This window comes from Fundulus heteroclitus, unplaced genomic scaffold, assembly GCF_011125445.2.
Source record: "Fundulus heteroclitus isolate FHET01 unplaced genomic scaffold, MU-UCD_Fhet_4.1 scaffold_947, whole genome shotgun sequence".
Taxonomy (NCBI): Eukaryota; Metazoa; Chordata; class Actinopteri; order Cyprinodontiformes; family Fundulidae; genus Fundulus; species Fundulus heteroclitus.
The window spans coordinates 680-17,262 of NW_023397414.1; the positions used below are offsets into that span (position 1 = coordinate 680).

Sequence of the window (16,583 nt, forward strand, 5' to 3'; positions counted from 1 at the left end):
ACAGCTCTTAGTGGTCTCACTTCTTCAATCCATTCTACAGCAACCAGCAATGCAATCATTTCTACCATATAAACAGATAATCCTTCATTTAATTTCCACCCTATATGCAATGTGAACTCTGGAATTATTACGCCTACTCCAGTTTGTCCTAATTTACTTTTTGATGCATCTGTATAAATTTTAACATAATTATAAAACTGTTCTATATATTCCTCCACTATTATAAAATTACATATGTACATTTTATCTCTATTTTTCCTTTCTAATACTGTTAAATCTACTGTTGCATCAGGTAAAACCCATGGTTGTGTTATTGATAATGGTACTGTTGGACTGATGTTTAAATGATTTAATCCTAATTCTGTTACTTTCTGAATAATTGTCAAACCAAATGAGTTATTATCAGCTCTGTCTTTCTCACAGCAGGGATGTAAAGTTACCTGTGTAGGATGGCTTTGATTGTGTCCTTGCAAATGAGCCAAGTAATTTAATGACAGATGTATCCTTCTCAGTCCACCTGTAAAGCTGATTTTGAAGTTGTCCTTATTGCTCCCGTTATCAAACGCAATGCTTGATATTGGATGATATCCAGTTTTTTAATAATGTCTCCGATGCTGATCCATACAATATACTTCCATAATCAATTGCAGACCTAATTAGATTTATATAAATTAATTTTATAGCTTGTCTATCTGCTCCCCATTCATACCCAACTAAACATCTCATTATATGAAGTATCTTTTTACATTTTTCAATAACCTTAGCTATGTGCACTTTCCAGGATAATTTTTCATCAAACCACACTCCTAAGAATTTAAATTGCTTTACTCTCTCTAGATCCTTATTATATAACTTCAGTTGTACTTCTTGATTTATTTTCTGAGTAAACAGCAATACTCTTGTTTTATCTACCAAAAATGTAAAACTCCATTTGTAAGACTATTGTTCAATCTTATGAATTGCTTTCTGGACTTTCCCTAAAATAAATGTTATATTCCTTCCACGTTTCCAAATAGCTCCGTCATCAGCAAACAAAGAACAGCCTAATTCATTTTCTATTTCTTTAAATGCATCATTTATCATGGCTGAAAATAACAACGGACTTATAATACTGCCTTGTGGGGTTTCGTTTTCTATTTAATTTCTCCTTAAAAGACTCTTACCAACTCTTACCTGTATTGTCCGTTCTGTTAGAAAGTTCTCTGTCTAATGATAAATTCTTCCACAAATGCCCATTTTCATTAACTTGAACAATAAACCCTCTTTCCACATCATATCATAAGCCTTTTCTATATCCAAGAATACCTCCAAAATTATTAAAAATATTTACTTTTGCTTTTATTACCTCATGTTGCAAACACAGAAGTGGATCCATAGTGTTCCTTCCTTTTCTGACACCACTTTGATAATTAAACAAGCACCCTTTTGATTTAACAAAATAAATTAATCTTTCATTTACCATTTTCTCCATAATTTTACTTAAACATAATTAATGCAGTAGGTCTATAATTTTCTGGTTTTGAGCCATCTTTACCCGGTTTTGATATTGGAACCACTATAGCCTCCTTCCAACTTCTTGGTAATTTTCCATATTCTATTATAGATATCTAATAATATCAATTTTGAATGTTCACTAAATATCCTTTATATTTCCTTCATTTCCCAATATTCCTTTTGTCAGGATTTGTTCTGATGGACCCGAACACACACACACCACACATGGAGCTTCATTCCAGAGAGTTTATTGCTGGTTAGGTGTAATGGAGGAGATGAACCAGAGTCTTTACCAGGATCGAGCTGGTGGATGGTGAGTGTAGGAGCTGGGGGACTGGAGAGAGCTGAAGGACCGGAGGACGCTGGAGTGCTGCGCTGCAGGAACCAGGAAGTCCCCAGAGTAAGTAAGAGAACGCAGGGGTAGCAGGAGAACCAGCAGGACAGCCGAGAGATCACTTGGAGCAGGAACGCTGGAGTAGCAGGAGATTCAGCAGCACAGCAGGCAGAACCCATGGCGGTGCAGACAGGCGCAGGGAACTCTGAAAGACAGACGTGGGAAAATCTCTGGCCGCGAGACTAGGAAGCTCAGACAGATATGAGAGAATCACTGACTACCTACAACAACTAGAAAAAGACAAGGTAATTAACCGCTCATCTTATTATAGATTATATCCAGGGGAAGACATTCCATGCTTATATGGACTCCCAAAAATTTACAAGGAAGGAACACCACTCAGACCCATTGTCAGCAGCATTAATTCAGTAACATATAACATTGCTAAACAGCTTGCTAGTATTTTAGCCCCCCTGGTGGGGAACACACCACATCACATAGAAAACTCCAAGGACTTTGCAAACAAAGTCAAACATTTAAAGATGGCACCAGGGGAAACGCTGGTGTCTTTCGATGTCACTTCATTTTTCACTTGCATACCTACATCAGAGCAGTAGAGACAGTCAGGAAACGTCTTCAACAAGACAGGGACCCAAATAACAGAACTAACTTCACTCCGGACCAGATCTGTACCTTACTGGACCTTTGTCTTTCTACAACTTATTTCAAGTTCAGCGATCATTTTTACAGACAGAAGCATGGTTGTGCCATGGGATCTCCAGTGTCACCAATTGTAGCCAATCTTTACATGGAAGAAATGGAAAAGAGAGCTTTGGAAACCTTCAGTGGAACACCACCAAGCCACTGGTTTAGATATGTGGACGACACCTTTGTCAAAATCCAGTTAAAAGAGGTGGAAGCTTTCACAAGACACATCAACTCGGTGGACAACAACATCAAGTTTACTCGAGAGGATGCCAACGACTACAAGCTACCTTTTCTCGACTGTTTGGTGAACATGGAAGGAGATGGAAACCTCAACATTGAAGTATATAGGAAACCCACTCACACAGACCAATATCTTCTTTTTGACTCACACCACCCACTGGAGCACAAACTTTTGGTCGTTAGAACCTTATAACACTGGGCCAAGCATGTCCTACTAAAACAGAAGGGAAGCACAAGGAACAGAAACACATCAAAGATGCCCTCCAAACCTGTGGGTACCCTAACTGGGCTTTTGTCAAATCAGCAAGAAAATCCAAAAGACCCGCTGCAGAACATAATGGTGAGAAGAATAAACACAAAAACATTGTCAACCCATATGTTGCTGGAGTTTCTGAAAAACTCAAGAGGATTTTCTCCAAACACAAAATCCCAGTACATTTCAAACCAAACAGGAGCCTCAGACAGAGGCTGGTGCATCCCAAGGACAAAACCCCCAAACCTAAGATGAGTGGATTGGTGTCTGCAGTTCAGTCAGTGAGGAATGTTCTGATCTTTATATTGGAGAAACCAAACAACCTCTCCATAGACGCATGGCTCAACACAGGAGAGCTACCTCCTCAGGACAAGACTCAGCTGTCCACTTACACCTCAAGGACAAAGGACACTCTTTGAGGACCAACATGTTCACATTTTGGACAAAGAAGACAGATGGTTTGAAAGGGGTGTGAAGGAAGCCATCTACGTCAAGAGAGAAAGACCAACCTTAAACAGAGGAGGAGGCCTTAGGTTCCAACTCTCAAAAACTTACAATCCAGCTATAGGATCAATTCCGGCCAATCATCACCTCAATTCTCACCCTCATATGGGGGATCAAAACATCGTTCCGTTAAGCCAGGCCAATAACAACCCTAACGACTCCTCGTTACAGAGGAGTGGACCAGTTTCGGTTCAAAAAGCCATTACAAGGCCTTTGTTTGGTAGGAGTATAAAGCTTGTTACTCCACATTACTCCAGACTTCCTGGAGAGGAAGCGAAACGTCTTCAAGTACGGAAAATAAGTCCAGTTGCTTTGTTTTTTACTTTTTTTTGGGTCTTACCTGTATTGTCAGCTCTGTTAAAAAGTTCTCTATCCAATGATAAATTATTCCACAAATGCCCATTTTCCTTAACTTGAACAATAATCCCTCTTTCCACATCATATCATAAGCCTTTTCTATATCCAAGAATACCGCCAAAATTATTAAAAATATTTACTTTTGCTTTTATTATCTCCCGCTCCATCTTCCCTCATTCGTGAACAAGACCCCAAGATACTTGAACTCCTCGACTAGGGGCAGCACATCCTCCCCAAGCCGGAGAAGGCACTCTACCCTTTTCCGGTTCAAGACCATGGTCTCGGATTTGGAGGCACTGATTTTCATCCCGTCCGCTTCGCACTCGGCTGTGAACCGCTCCAGTGAGAGCTGTAGATCACGCCCTGATGAAGCCAATAGGACCACGTCATCCGCGAATAGCAGAGACGCAACCCTAAGGCCACCAAATGGATCCCCTCAACACCTTGGCTGCGCCTAGAAATTCTGTCTAGAAAAGTTATGAACAGAATTGGTGACAAAGGGCAACCTTGGCGGAGTCCAACTCTCACCGGAAACGAGTCCGACTTACTGCCGGCAATGCGGACCAGACTCTGACACCGGTCGTACAGAGACCTGACAGTCCTTATTAAAGGGTCCGGTACTCCATACTCCCGGAGTACCCCCCACAGGATCCCTCGGGGGACACGGTCGAATGCCTTCTGCAGATCCACAAAGCACATGTAGACTGGTTGGGCAAACTCCCATGCCCCCTCCAGAATCCTGCTGAGGGTATAGAGCTGGTCCAGTGTTCCACGGCCAGGACGAAAACCACACTGCTCTTCCTGAATCCGAGATTCAACTATCCGACGGACCCTCCTTTCCAGAACCCCTGAATAGACCTTACCAGGGAGGCTTAAGAGTGTGATTCCTCTGTAGTTGGAACACACCCTCCGGTCGCCCTTTTTAAATAGGGGAACCACCACCCCAGTCTGCCAATCCAGGGGAACTGCCCCCGATGTCCACGCAATGCTGCAGAGCCGCGTTAACCAACACAGCCCCACAACATCCAGAGCCTTAAGGTACTCAAGGCGAATCTCAACCACCCCCGGGGCCTTGCCACCGAGGATCTTTTTAACAACCTCGGCAACCTCAGCACCAGAGATGGGAGAACCCGACCCAGAGTCCTCAGGCTCTGCTTCCGCAATGGAAGACGTGTTGGTGGGATTAAGGAGGTGTTCGAAGTATTCCGCCCTCCGAAACACGACGTCCCGAGTCGAGGTCAGCAGCACACCACCCCCACTGTAAACAGTGTTGGTACTGCACTGCTTCCCCCTCCTGAGACGCCGGATAGTGGACCAGAATCGCTTCGAAGCCGTACGGAAGTCTTTCTCCATGGCCTCTCCGAACTCTTCCCACGCCCGAGTTTTTGCCTCGGCGACCAGCCGAGCCGCCTGCCGCTTCGACTGCCGGTACACATCAGCTGCTTCCGGAGTCCCACAGGCCAAAAAAGTCCGGTAGGACTCCTTCAGCTTGACGGCTTCCCTCACCGCCCGTGTCCACCAGCGGGTTCGAGGGTTGCCGCCGCGACATGCACCGACAACCTTGCGGCCACAGCTCCGACTAGCCGCCTCAACAATAGAGGCGCGAAACATGGAGGTTGGAGTTAAAGCTCCGTCTCACAGGGGACGTTCCCAGCAAACCCTCACAGTACGTTTGGGCCTGCCCGATCGAACCGGCTTCCTCCCCCGCCATCGGAGCCAACTCACCACCAGGTAGTGGTCGGTGGAGAGCTCCGCCCCTCTCTTCACCCGAGTGTCCAAGACATACAGCCGCAGATCAGATGAAACGACAACAAAGTCGATCATTGAACTGCGACCTAGGGTGTCCTGGTGCCAAGAGCACATATGGACACCCTTATGCTTGAACATGGTGTTTGTGATGGACAATCCATGACGAGCACAGAAGTCCAACAACAAAACACCACTCGAGTTCAGATCAGGTGGGCCATTCCTCCCAACCACTCCCCTCCAGGTCCCACTGTCATTGTCCACGTGAGCATTGAAGTCCCCCAGCAAAACGAGGGAGTCCCCAGGAGGGGCACTCTCCAGTACCCCTTCCAAGGACTCCAAAAAGGGTGGGTAATCTGAACTGCTGTTTGGCGCATAAGCGCAAACAACAGTCAGAACCCGTCCCCCCACACGAATGCGGAGGGAGGCCACCCTCTTGTTCACCGGGTAAAACCCCAACGTGCAGGCACCGAGATGGGGGGCAACAAGTATGCCCACCCCAGCTCGGCGCCTCTCACCATGGGCAACTCCAGAGTGGAAGAATGTCCAGCGGTGCGTCGAGGTGAGTCCGACTATCTCTAGTCGGAACCTCTCAACCTCGTGCACAAGCTCAGGCTCCTTCCCCACCAGAGAGGTGACATTCCACGTCCCAAGAGCCAGCTTCTGCAGCCGAGGATCGGAACGCCAAGGGCCCCGCCCTCTACTGCCTTTTCCTCTCTATTAAATATAAATTGTCATTTAAATAGATATGAACTACTCTTAATCTGTTCATTATTATTTCTTCCCTTCTGTTACCCTCATTAATATTTATATTTAATACTGACTTTTGTATAATTTTCTTCCTTTTTTATCTTCATTCCACTTTTTTCCCATTTTTCCATTTCTTTACTCTTAATAAGTGATTTCCCTTCCCCTTTTCCTAAAGGAATTGTAATCGTTATTGCCCCCTCTAAAGCCCTTTTTGCTCATTTATCTGCCTTCTCATTGCCCTTTACATCTTCATGTGCTGGTACCCAACAAAACAAAATATCAATGCCACCCCTGTATGATCTAAATAAACTGTGCTGAATGTCTAAGACTAAATCTTTCCTATTATTTCCTTCTCCCTGAATACTTTCTAAAACTGCTTTGGAATCCGTACATACCACCACCCTGTCTGGTCTAACCTCCTCTACCCACTGTAAACTCAGTATAAGTGCCACCATCTCTGCTGTGAAAACAGATAATTGATCTGACATTCTTGTAGGAATGTGTATTTTAAACTCTGGCAAATATATATTCCTATTCCCACACATCCTTTTAAATTACTACCACCTGATTATATTTTAATTATGAGTTTCTTAAATATATATCAGTCTTTATCCCTATTTCGTTTAAATTACAATAATTTTTCCTTTTAAGAAGTCTCATGTCTACATTTACATCACGAAATAATCTGTGAAGGTTCGTCTTCTTGTGTGTATATATATATATATATATATATATATATATATATATATATATATATATATATATATATATATATATATATATATATATATATATATATATATATATATAATTTATTTATTTTTTTTGGCGGTTGGCAGAAAAACTTGTATTGCGCAGTACCGCTACCAGCTGATATAAAGTGTGGTTCGTGATGGAAAAATATCTATATTACATAATCAAATTATAATAAATAATGTAGTTATTTTCAAAAATTCTTATAATAATTTGTATCTGTTTGCTTTCTAAATTTCTTTGTGATATATTTACTATATTAAACGTTTCTTTCATTTTCTCAAATTCTTTCATGAAACTTCCTTCTATTTGACATTTTTGACAATCTTATTTGGCATGTTCAATTGTAACATTTTCCTATATTATGTGTTTGTATCGTGAGTGTGTGTGTGAATGGTTGTTTGTCCTGTTTGTCTCTCTGTGTTGCCCTGTGACAGACTGGCGACCTGTCCAGGGTGTAATCTGCCTCTCGCCCAGTGAACGCTGGAGTTAGGCACCAGCACCCCCGTGACCCCATGAGGGATTAAGGGGGTCAGAAAATGGATGGATGGATGAATGTTTTTGTATCTTAAAAAGTGTACTGTTCAGTCCGGTGTGTCCAAATCTTAATTTTAATACCCTTTCCTCCTTTCTGTTCCTTCTTCCATTTCTTATTTCCCCAAAACGACTTTTAGATCCTATAAAACCATCTTCCTTTGCTTTCTCTATCACATCTTTTCTGCCATTCTAGCTTAAATTTATGACGTTTTGAGTTGCCATCTTAGCCAACCTATGAGCCTTTGAATCCAATATGTGCTGGTATCCATTAAAATATTACTGTTAAACCCATTTGTTGTGTTCTAAATAATGTAAGCGGTATTTCTAATAACATATCTGCTCTGCTTTCTGAATGATTATGTTTTAAACTCATCATTACAGAGCTTGATCTTGTGAAGTTTAATGTGGGTGACAACGTAGAGGTGCATTACCGCCGCCTTCCAGGATGGAGTCTGGGCTGGGAAGCCTCTGGTTAGTCAAGTCTCCCCAATCTAAATACACAAAAGTAATCCTTAACTTTTAATAAATTTCAGGACCGCCCTACAAATTTCTGTATCTCTCCATCCCTGCAATATTCTCTTAATATTAAATGGTCATTCTCAATTATTCTTCCTATAAGAATTCTCCTTTGTCGTCTGTATTTAGTACAAGTAAAAACCACATCTATTGTCTCAGTCTCCCCACAATATTCACAGTTTCCATATGGATGTTTTCCAATTAAGTGTAATGTGCTATTAATTCCTGTGTCCCGTCATTAAACGTGGCAGAACATCCTCCTCTCTCAGGCAAAGATCTCCCCCAATCTCCATTGTTCCCCCAACATTTTGATGGACAGAGTAACAGAATCGGGCAGTACTTCTTTAATCCCAGTCTCTTTGCCTCCTTCTTTTTAGAGTACTCTTTACAACGCTCTTAATTTCTGTCTTTGAAGACTTAACAGGTAAATCTATGTTTAATTTTCTTACACCCTGCTTTGCATACTTATCTGCCAATTCATTGCCTACTATTCCAAAATGAGCTGTCACCCAGAGGAAAACCACACATTTCCTCAGTGTACCTGATCTGTTTATTATTTGAGACAGTTCTACAACAACATCCATTCTGAAATTCTTTAAACTTATTAATGCACTACTTGAATCTGAAGCAATTAGTATTTTCATTGGCTCATGTTCTTCCACTCAGAGCATTTCTAAGAGCAAAGCCAGCAGCTCCCCAGTATTCACTGCTATATGGTCACTTGTTCTTTAATAAACTCTCACACCCATCCATCCATCCATCCATTTTCTAACCCGCTTAGTCCCACATGGGGTCACGGGGGTTGCTGGCCTGGTGCCTATCTCCAGCGTTCACTGGGCGAGAGGCAGGGTACACCCTGGACAGGTCGCCAGTCTGTCGCAACTCTCACACCAATGTCTGGGATTACAAAACCAATCCCAGCCTGACCGTAGTCCAACTTTGAAGCATCAGTATAAATTTATAGATAATAAAAGGTATTTCCTCCTAATATAAGTAGAAACATTATTCACATTACATCCCCTCCTCTTCAGTAACTTCAAATCAACATTGGCTTCCCCAAGCATCCATATCGGAATATTTGAAAACTCAAGGACTCCCTTATAAATGACTTATTTCAAAATCTTTTGTTGCTTTTTCAATTGTCCACCCAAAACTGTTCATCTTCACTTCTTCCTTCTCCTGGCTTGGTTCCAGGGTCTTAAAAGTAGGGTGACCCTGACTGCGCCCACACAAATTTGCCCAGTAGGTCAATGCCAGCTGCGTACTTCTGTATTTTAATAACATCTCTCCTACTCTTACTCAAAGAGCACTTACAGGGGTAGGTCTCGTTGCCCCACAATAAACTCTTAAGGCTTGATATCGGATAACATCTAATTTATTAAGATTACTTTCTGCTGCAGAATCATAGACAATACATCCAAAATCAAGGATTGATCCAATCAAAGCCACATATATAGTTTTTAAACAGGAATGACTAGTTCCCTAATCACGCTCCATGAGGCCCCTCATCACATTCATAATTTTCTTCCATTTCTCCAGTTTTGTTTATATGTTGAAGTGATATTTACAGCTTTGGAAGGACTAGATCGCTGGCCAATTGCACACACCTGTGGATCAATGTTGGAGTTATCCTGTACATACCCAGAGCTAAGGGTGGAGATGGGCAATGGACTGACAAGCTACTACTACAAGTTCCTTGGCTTGTGGATGTTTCAGTTAGTGTTTGGTTTGTGTGCCCTCCCAGTTTCCCACCCTAGTTTCTTTTCCAGCTGCATGTATTTCTGTTGATCTCACACCTGTTCCTTATCAAGTTTGATTATTGCCAGCATATTTAAGTTCCTGGCTTCTGTTAAGTTGTCACTGGATCCGTTCTTAACTTATCCTTAATAATTCCGAGTCAATGAATAATTGAATGTTAATTTGCTTTAGGCTTTGTTACACAGTCAAGCCATTCATCAATGACATCAATAACCTCTTGACAATTAGTGAGAAGGATGAGCCTGTCTCTCCCCACACAGTTTATTCTTGCAGGCATGTACGGTGTTCATTTTAGGACATCCTCAGACTCAGGTGTCAGCGTCAGAAAAACCTCTGTCATCCTCAGAAAAAGTTGAGTCAGGTCTAAGAAAAAACGTTGTCAGAAAAACTGGAGTCAGGTCTAAGAAAAAACGTTGTCAGAAAAACTGCAGTCAGGTCTCAGAAAAAACGATGTGGAAAGAAGGATTTTTGATAAAATTAAAGAAGATGGTAATTGGGGGTTCAATGTTTAATTGGATAAAGGATTTTCTCAACAATAAACAAACTATAAAAGTAAGAATATGAAATCAATTATCAGAAAATCTTTATGTTGAAAGTGGTATTCCCCAAGGAAGCATAGTTAGTCCATTATTTTTTTTCTATTATGATTAATGATATGTTTGAGGATGTGGAAAATAATATGGGTGTTTCTTTATTTGCTGATGATGGAGCAATTTGGAAGAGGGGTAAAAATATAAGTTTCATCATTAAAAAAAGTTCAAGAAGCCATTAATAAAATAGAAGAATGGTCTTTTAGATGGGGATTCAAGATTTCTGTAGATACAACAAAGATTTTGTTTTTTTACAAGGAAAAAAGTTTCTGAAGAATTAAAGTTACAAATTCATAAATATGATTTGGAAAGGGTAAAACAATTTAAATTTTTGGGTATGTGGTTAGATGAAAGGCTTACTTGGAAAGTTCATATAGAGAAAAAATTGCTTCCTTGGGGAATACCATTTTCAACATAAAGATTTTCTGATAATTGATTTCATATTCTTACTTTTATAGTTTGTTTATTGTTGAGAAAATCCTTTATCCAATTAAACATTGAACCCCCAATTCCCATCTTCTTTAATTTTATCAAAAATCCTTCTTTCCACATCGTTTTTTCTGAGACCTGATTTCTTTCTGACAACGTTTTTTCTGAGACCTGACTGCAGTTTTTCTGACAACGTTTTTTCTGAGACCTGACTCAACTTTTTCTGAGGATGACAGAGGTTTTTCTGACGCTGAGGCAGTTTTGTCTGAAGATGACAGAGGTTTTTCTGACACTGACACCTGAGTCTGAGGATGTCCTAAAATGAACACCGTAGGCATGGATGACAGACAAACTCTAAGATCATCTTCCACTTGTAAACAAGCTCTGCATTTGTTCTTCATTACAGTCAGAGTTGAAAATGTTGATTCACAGAGGTAAGTGGTTGGAAACGTGTCAGGTTCAAATACCTAAAACATTCATTAAACAACACAAGGGAAGAAAGACAACAAGTGTTAGTTTGGCTTTATTTGAGAGGAGAAGAACAGAGATGTGCTCAGTTACAACTCCTTAAACAAACCCGTTATGATGTGACATTTAAGATAATACAACGACATTCACACAGTTTAGTTCTGGGGTCTGTTCTTCGTACGTTGCTTAAAACATCCAAGATGAAATGAGACATCCAAGATGATTTCATCCGGCTAATCCTGATCCAGCTAACTGGGTTCTTCGAACACACCTGTTGTTTACGATTAGTATCACTGGATTGAGTTATCTGAGACAACTGCGCGTTCATGCGTTTGTTTAAAAGGGGAAATGTATTGATAGTAGAAACAATGATCAGCAGCGCTGCTATTGGCTGTTCAGCATGGCCAAAGAACGCCCATAGTTTTTTTTCCCAGCAGAACAAGAGCTTTTAAAAGAAGGTTATGTCGAATTTGAGTCAATTAAAACAACAGGGAACACCTCAAAGTCTGCTAAAACCAGGAGAGAGGGCTGGCAAACAGCAGCAGACAAGTTAAATGTGTAAATACTGTCCATGACAGATGTTTCTATCACTTTCTACAGTATGTATTTTTGCATTTTAATAATTTCATAAGTACTTTGTTCTTTTATGTCAGAGCCTCCATGGGAGCCACTAGAACATGGGGAAAAAAGTGAAATACAAGAATATTCTACAAAATGATAGCCTTTAATTATTATACTGTATTTTAAAAAGCAACTTCTTCCTATTTTTTAAAAGCCACTGTTAAATTATGTGTTTGTCTGTTTTTAACAGCCACCAATACGAAGGCTGAAAAATAATCGGGTTCTTTTTACTTTTACATGTTTAACCCTTTTTCTTTTTCTTTTCACAAAATGACTCAAGGTGCCATCTGTTCCCTATATTAACGGCATCTTCAACAAAAGAAAAAGTATTTTGACCTGAAAAAAATACAAATTAAGAGGAGAAATTGAACTCCACAACGTGAAAAAGAGAAAAACTGCACTAGAGATCGGGTTGCTTCAAAAGGACCATCAGAGTAAATTCTACTACACCATTTTACACATAGTATTATTACTGATTTTACATAACTTTCTCTTACTGCAGGCAAAAGATGACTTGCTGACTTTTCTTTATAAATAATTGTTTAAATAAAACGACAGGAACAAAGCATTATTTGTTTCGTCTTTTATTGAACATAAAAAAAAAATGGTGTTCCACAGTTCTGGTCCAAGTGCGCTGGCTAGACTTCCCTATCTCCTCCGCTGCGATCCAATCCTGTTTACATGAAATAAACCTGCTCGGGAGCAGGCTCAACTTTGCGCACATGTTGCTATGACAGCAAGTCCGGGATGAGTTTCAAAGAACCAAACGATCCAAGATCATGCCAAATCGTCAACAATGAAATCCTGCTAACTGAGTTAGCGACGTACGAAGAACGGACCCCAGGTCTTGGAAAAAGAGTAACATCTTTGCAGGCCTTGTGCAATGATAAGAGAGTAGGTGTTTTATGAAATGTTTATTGAGATTCGGAAGAGATCGGCAACACACAAATAAAAACACAAACACTGTTTCTATTGGGATAATAGCGCCCATATTTATTATTCCCCACAAGAATACAGCAAGACAAACAGCAAGCTCTTCACACACGCAAAGTAGCAAGCATCAAAGCCGACAAGCTTTCAAACAGGCCTGTTGTTCCATCTCTTACCATGGTTAGGACTGGGAAGTCGGTCAGTCCGGTTAGAGCACAATCCACGCGGTCGGGGGTCTACACAACCCACGGCTGACATCATCGACTGAGGGCGGTTCCCTCCTTTAAATACCCATAAACAAAGTATCAGATGGGAGCCAGAGTGGCCAGGGGTCCGTTCTTCGTACGTCGCTAACTCAGTTAGCAGGATGATTTCATTGTTGACAATTTGGCATGATCTTGGATCGTTTGGTTCTTCGAAAGACATCCTGCACTTGTTGTCATAGCAACATGTGCGCCAGCTTAAGCCTGCTCGAGAGCAGGCTTATTTCATGTAAACAAGATTAGATCGCAGCTTTATAAGCCAAGGAGATAGGGAAGTCTGCCGTAGCCATGTCCATTTTTTACGACAGTAACCTGTTGCGAAAGGTGCAAGAATAATTTGCAGTTTTTAGAATTAACCGCGTATTGCACAATAGAGGATCCTTTAGCGCAGCGCAACAGTGTAAATGTAGAGAGATTTTTCTTGGTGGCTGTTATAAACAGACACATCATTTAGCAGTGGGTTTTAAAGAGGAAAAAGTGATGTTGGAGCCATAAATCTAAAATATTTAAGTTATTTGTATGATTGTTTGCTTTTTATTTTTATCATATTCAGTAAGAAGATTTGTTTGGGCCATTTTATTGTGAAGTTTAGTTTTACTTTGAAAGGCTTGCTTCCTGTCGAGCCGTATATTGTATTAGAAAAAAACTATGGATGGATTATCTAGCCACGGAGCAATACAGTTTTACCGTGTAAACTGTGGATGACTTGGAAAAGGAAGAACTTCATTTTTTTATAGATAAATATTTTTTTTGTTAAAATTCCCAGTTTGCACATGTCCTTTACTTCCCGTCTCTAAGGAATGACACTGGATCTCTTGACATAACAAGTGCCTTTTTAAAATAAAGTGTAATAATTAAAGGCTACCATTTTGTAGAATATTCTTGTATCTCACCTTTACTTGTCCCCATGTTCTAGCGGGTTCCGTGGAGGCTCTGATATACAAGAACAAAGTAAATATGAAATTATTAAAATGCAAAAATTAATACTGTAGAAAGTGATAGAAACATCTACCATGGACAGTATTTACGCATTAATTTGTCTGCTGCTTTTTACCAGCCCTCTCTCCTGGCTTTAACAGATTTTGAGGTGTTTTAATTAATGACTCAAATTCGGCATAATCTTCCAAACTCTTGTTCTGCGTGGGAGAAGATCTGTGGGCGTTCTTTGGCCATGCTGAACAGCCAATAGCAGCGATGCTGATCAATGTTTCTACTATCGATACATTTCCCCTTTTAAACAAACGCATGAACGCGCAGTTGTCTCAGATAACTCAATCCAGCCATACTAATCGTAAACAACAGGTGTGTTCGAAGAACCCAGTTAGCCGGATCATGATTAGCCGGATGAAATCATCTTGGATGTCTCATTTGATCTCGGATGTTTTAAGCAACGTACGAAGAACGGACCCCAGAATGGGAGGCAGATCCTTTAGCTATCAGGCTCCTCTCCTGTGGAACCAACTCCCAGTTATCAATATCTGCTTTAGGCTTTGTTACACAGTCAAGCCATTCATCAATGACATCAATAACCTCTTGACAATTAGTAAGAAGGATGAGCCTGTCTCTCCCCACACAGTTTATTCTTGGAGGCATGGATGACAAACAAACTCTAAGATCATCTTCCACTTGTAAACCAGCTCTGCATTTGTTCTTCATTACAGTCGGAGTTGAAAATGTTGATTCACAGAGGTAAGTGGTTGGAAACGTGTCAGGTTCAAATACCCTAAACATTCATTAAACAACACGAGGGAAGAAAGACAACAAACGTTAGTTTGGTTTTATTTCAGAGGAGAACAGCAGAGATGTGCTCAGTTACAACTCCTTACTGCTCTGAAAACACACCCTGTGCTTCCTCTCTCTTTATTGTGTTCAGGGAGGTCCCTGGTTAGAAACCATTTATGATGCGATATTCAAGATAATACAACGCCATTCACACAGTTCAGTTCAGGTCTTGGAAAAAGAGTTATATCTCTGCAGGCCTTCTGCAATGATAAGAGAGACAGTTGAAAAACATAGTATGAGGTAAGATGAAGCATGGTATATGTTCCAGTAAATAAATGACAATAATAATAAACACAATAATACGTGAGAGAGATATTAGTCATCTGAAAAACACTTTAATGTCTGAATAAACTCAAACCTTAAAACCTTTTTAATAGTAATGAGTAAATATGTGATAAATGTCATAAACATGGTAAATAAAAATAAACATGTAGAGAATAATAAAAATAATAACAAAACAGCAGCAATATTTTCATGTCCTCAGCAGCCAGTTCAGGATACTCATGTGAGAGGGACGCCCAAAAGTCTGCATGATTTTCCTGTTGGAATCTGGCCTTCAATGTTCTGTCACAAGATAACTCCAAGAGATGTTCTTCTGTTTTACCTCTTAAGACATTTCTTGTTGCAGCAGGTGAAAATGGATCAGCACCCAGTCCCAGGCATCAGTGTTCACATCAGAGAAATATGAGCTGATGTTCTCACACAGTGATGTTAGGTGTGAAGTCACAACATCCCTCACAATAGCAACAGACAGCTTCTCAGTGTTTAAAAAGTCAGTCATTTGGGGGAACATGTCTGTTATTCCATCTTTTATTCTTCTTCTTCATAAAGGTGGTGATTTTGTCACTAACTTCAAGGATAGATGTGTAGCTTCCTTGGATGGAGAGGTTGAGGCTGTTCAATATGTTGAATATGTCTGCAAGATAGGCTAACTTGGCAATGCAGTCTGGATCATGAAAGAAATGTAAATGTCCATTTTTTCCTCTCAAATTCAGCCATTTCTCCGTGTAGCTCAAAAACTTTGCAACACTTTTCCATGAGACAACCATCACAGTGCGTCATGTTCAGCATCCAGATTTGGGCAAAGTTGACCAAACAGCTGTGATTTCAAAGCTCTGGATTTCACAAAGTTAACTGCAGTGATAGCTGTGTTCAGAACAGAAGATCTGGGTCCATGTCTCTGGAAGCTAGTGCCTGCTGAAGCAGGACACAGTGGGTAGCTATAACGCATGGATTGATGGATTTTATCCACGCTTCAACTCCACTCTTTGGGCCGGTCATCACTGCTGGGCCATCCGTTCAAACAGAGACATTTTTCTAGCTCAGTCTTGCTTCAGTCAGAAAAGCATCAACTAGCTTAAATATTTCCTCACCAGTTGTCCTGCCCAAGACCTCCTTGCAGAAACGAAAACCCTCCAAAATGTTTCCCTCCCAGGGATAGAGCACCAGAGCTATCAGTTGAGCAGCAATGGAAATGTTTGTAGATTCATCCAGCTGTATAGAAAACTGATCACATTAACACAGTCTATCCAATAACTGTTCCTGAATGT

General features: G+C 40.6%; 1 long non-coding RNA gene across 2 annotated transcripts in view; it reads right to left on the bottom strand.

Annotated features, from left to right (window-relative positions):
- Nucleotides 1-1,726: 1,726 nt before the first annotated feature.
- The window catches only part of LOC118562466, a 28,383-nt gene continuing 13,526 nt past the window's right edge, over nt 1,727-16,583 (bottom strand). Inside the window, exons 1-2 of one of the 2 annotated variants that reach the window (XR_004930637.1) lie at nt 8,108-8,963; nt 1,727-2,033 (exon numbers count right to left, since the gene is read on the bottom strand). This is a non-coding gene — a long non-coding RNA (uncharacterized LOC118562466). Of the gene's footprint in view, nt 2,034-8,107; nt 8,964-16,583 lie in introns of those variants that run through there. The other variant, XR_004930638.1, reaches the window with a different exon arrangement.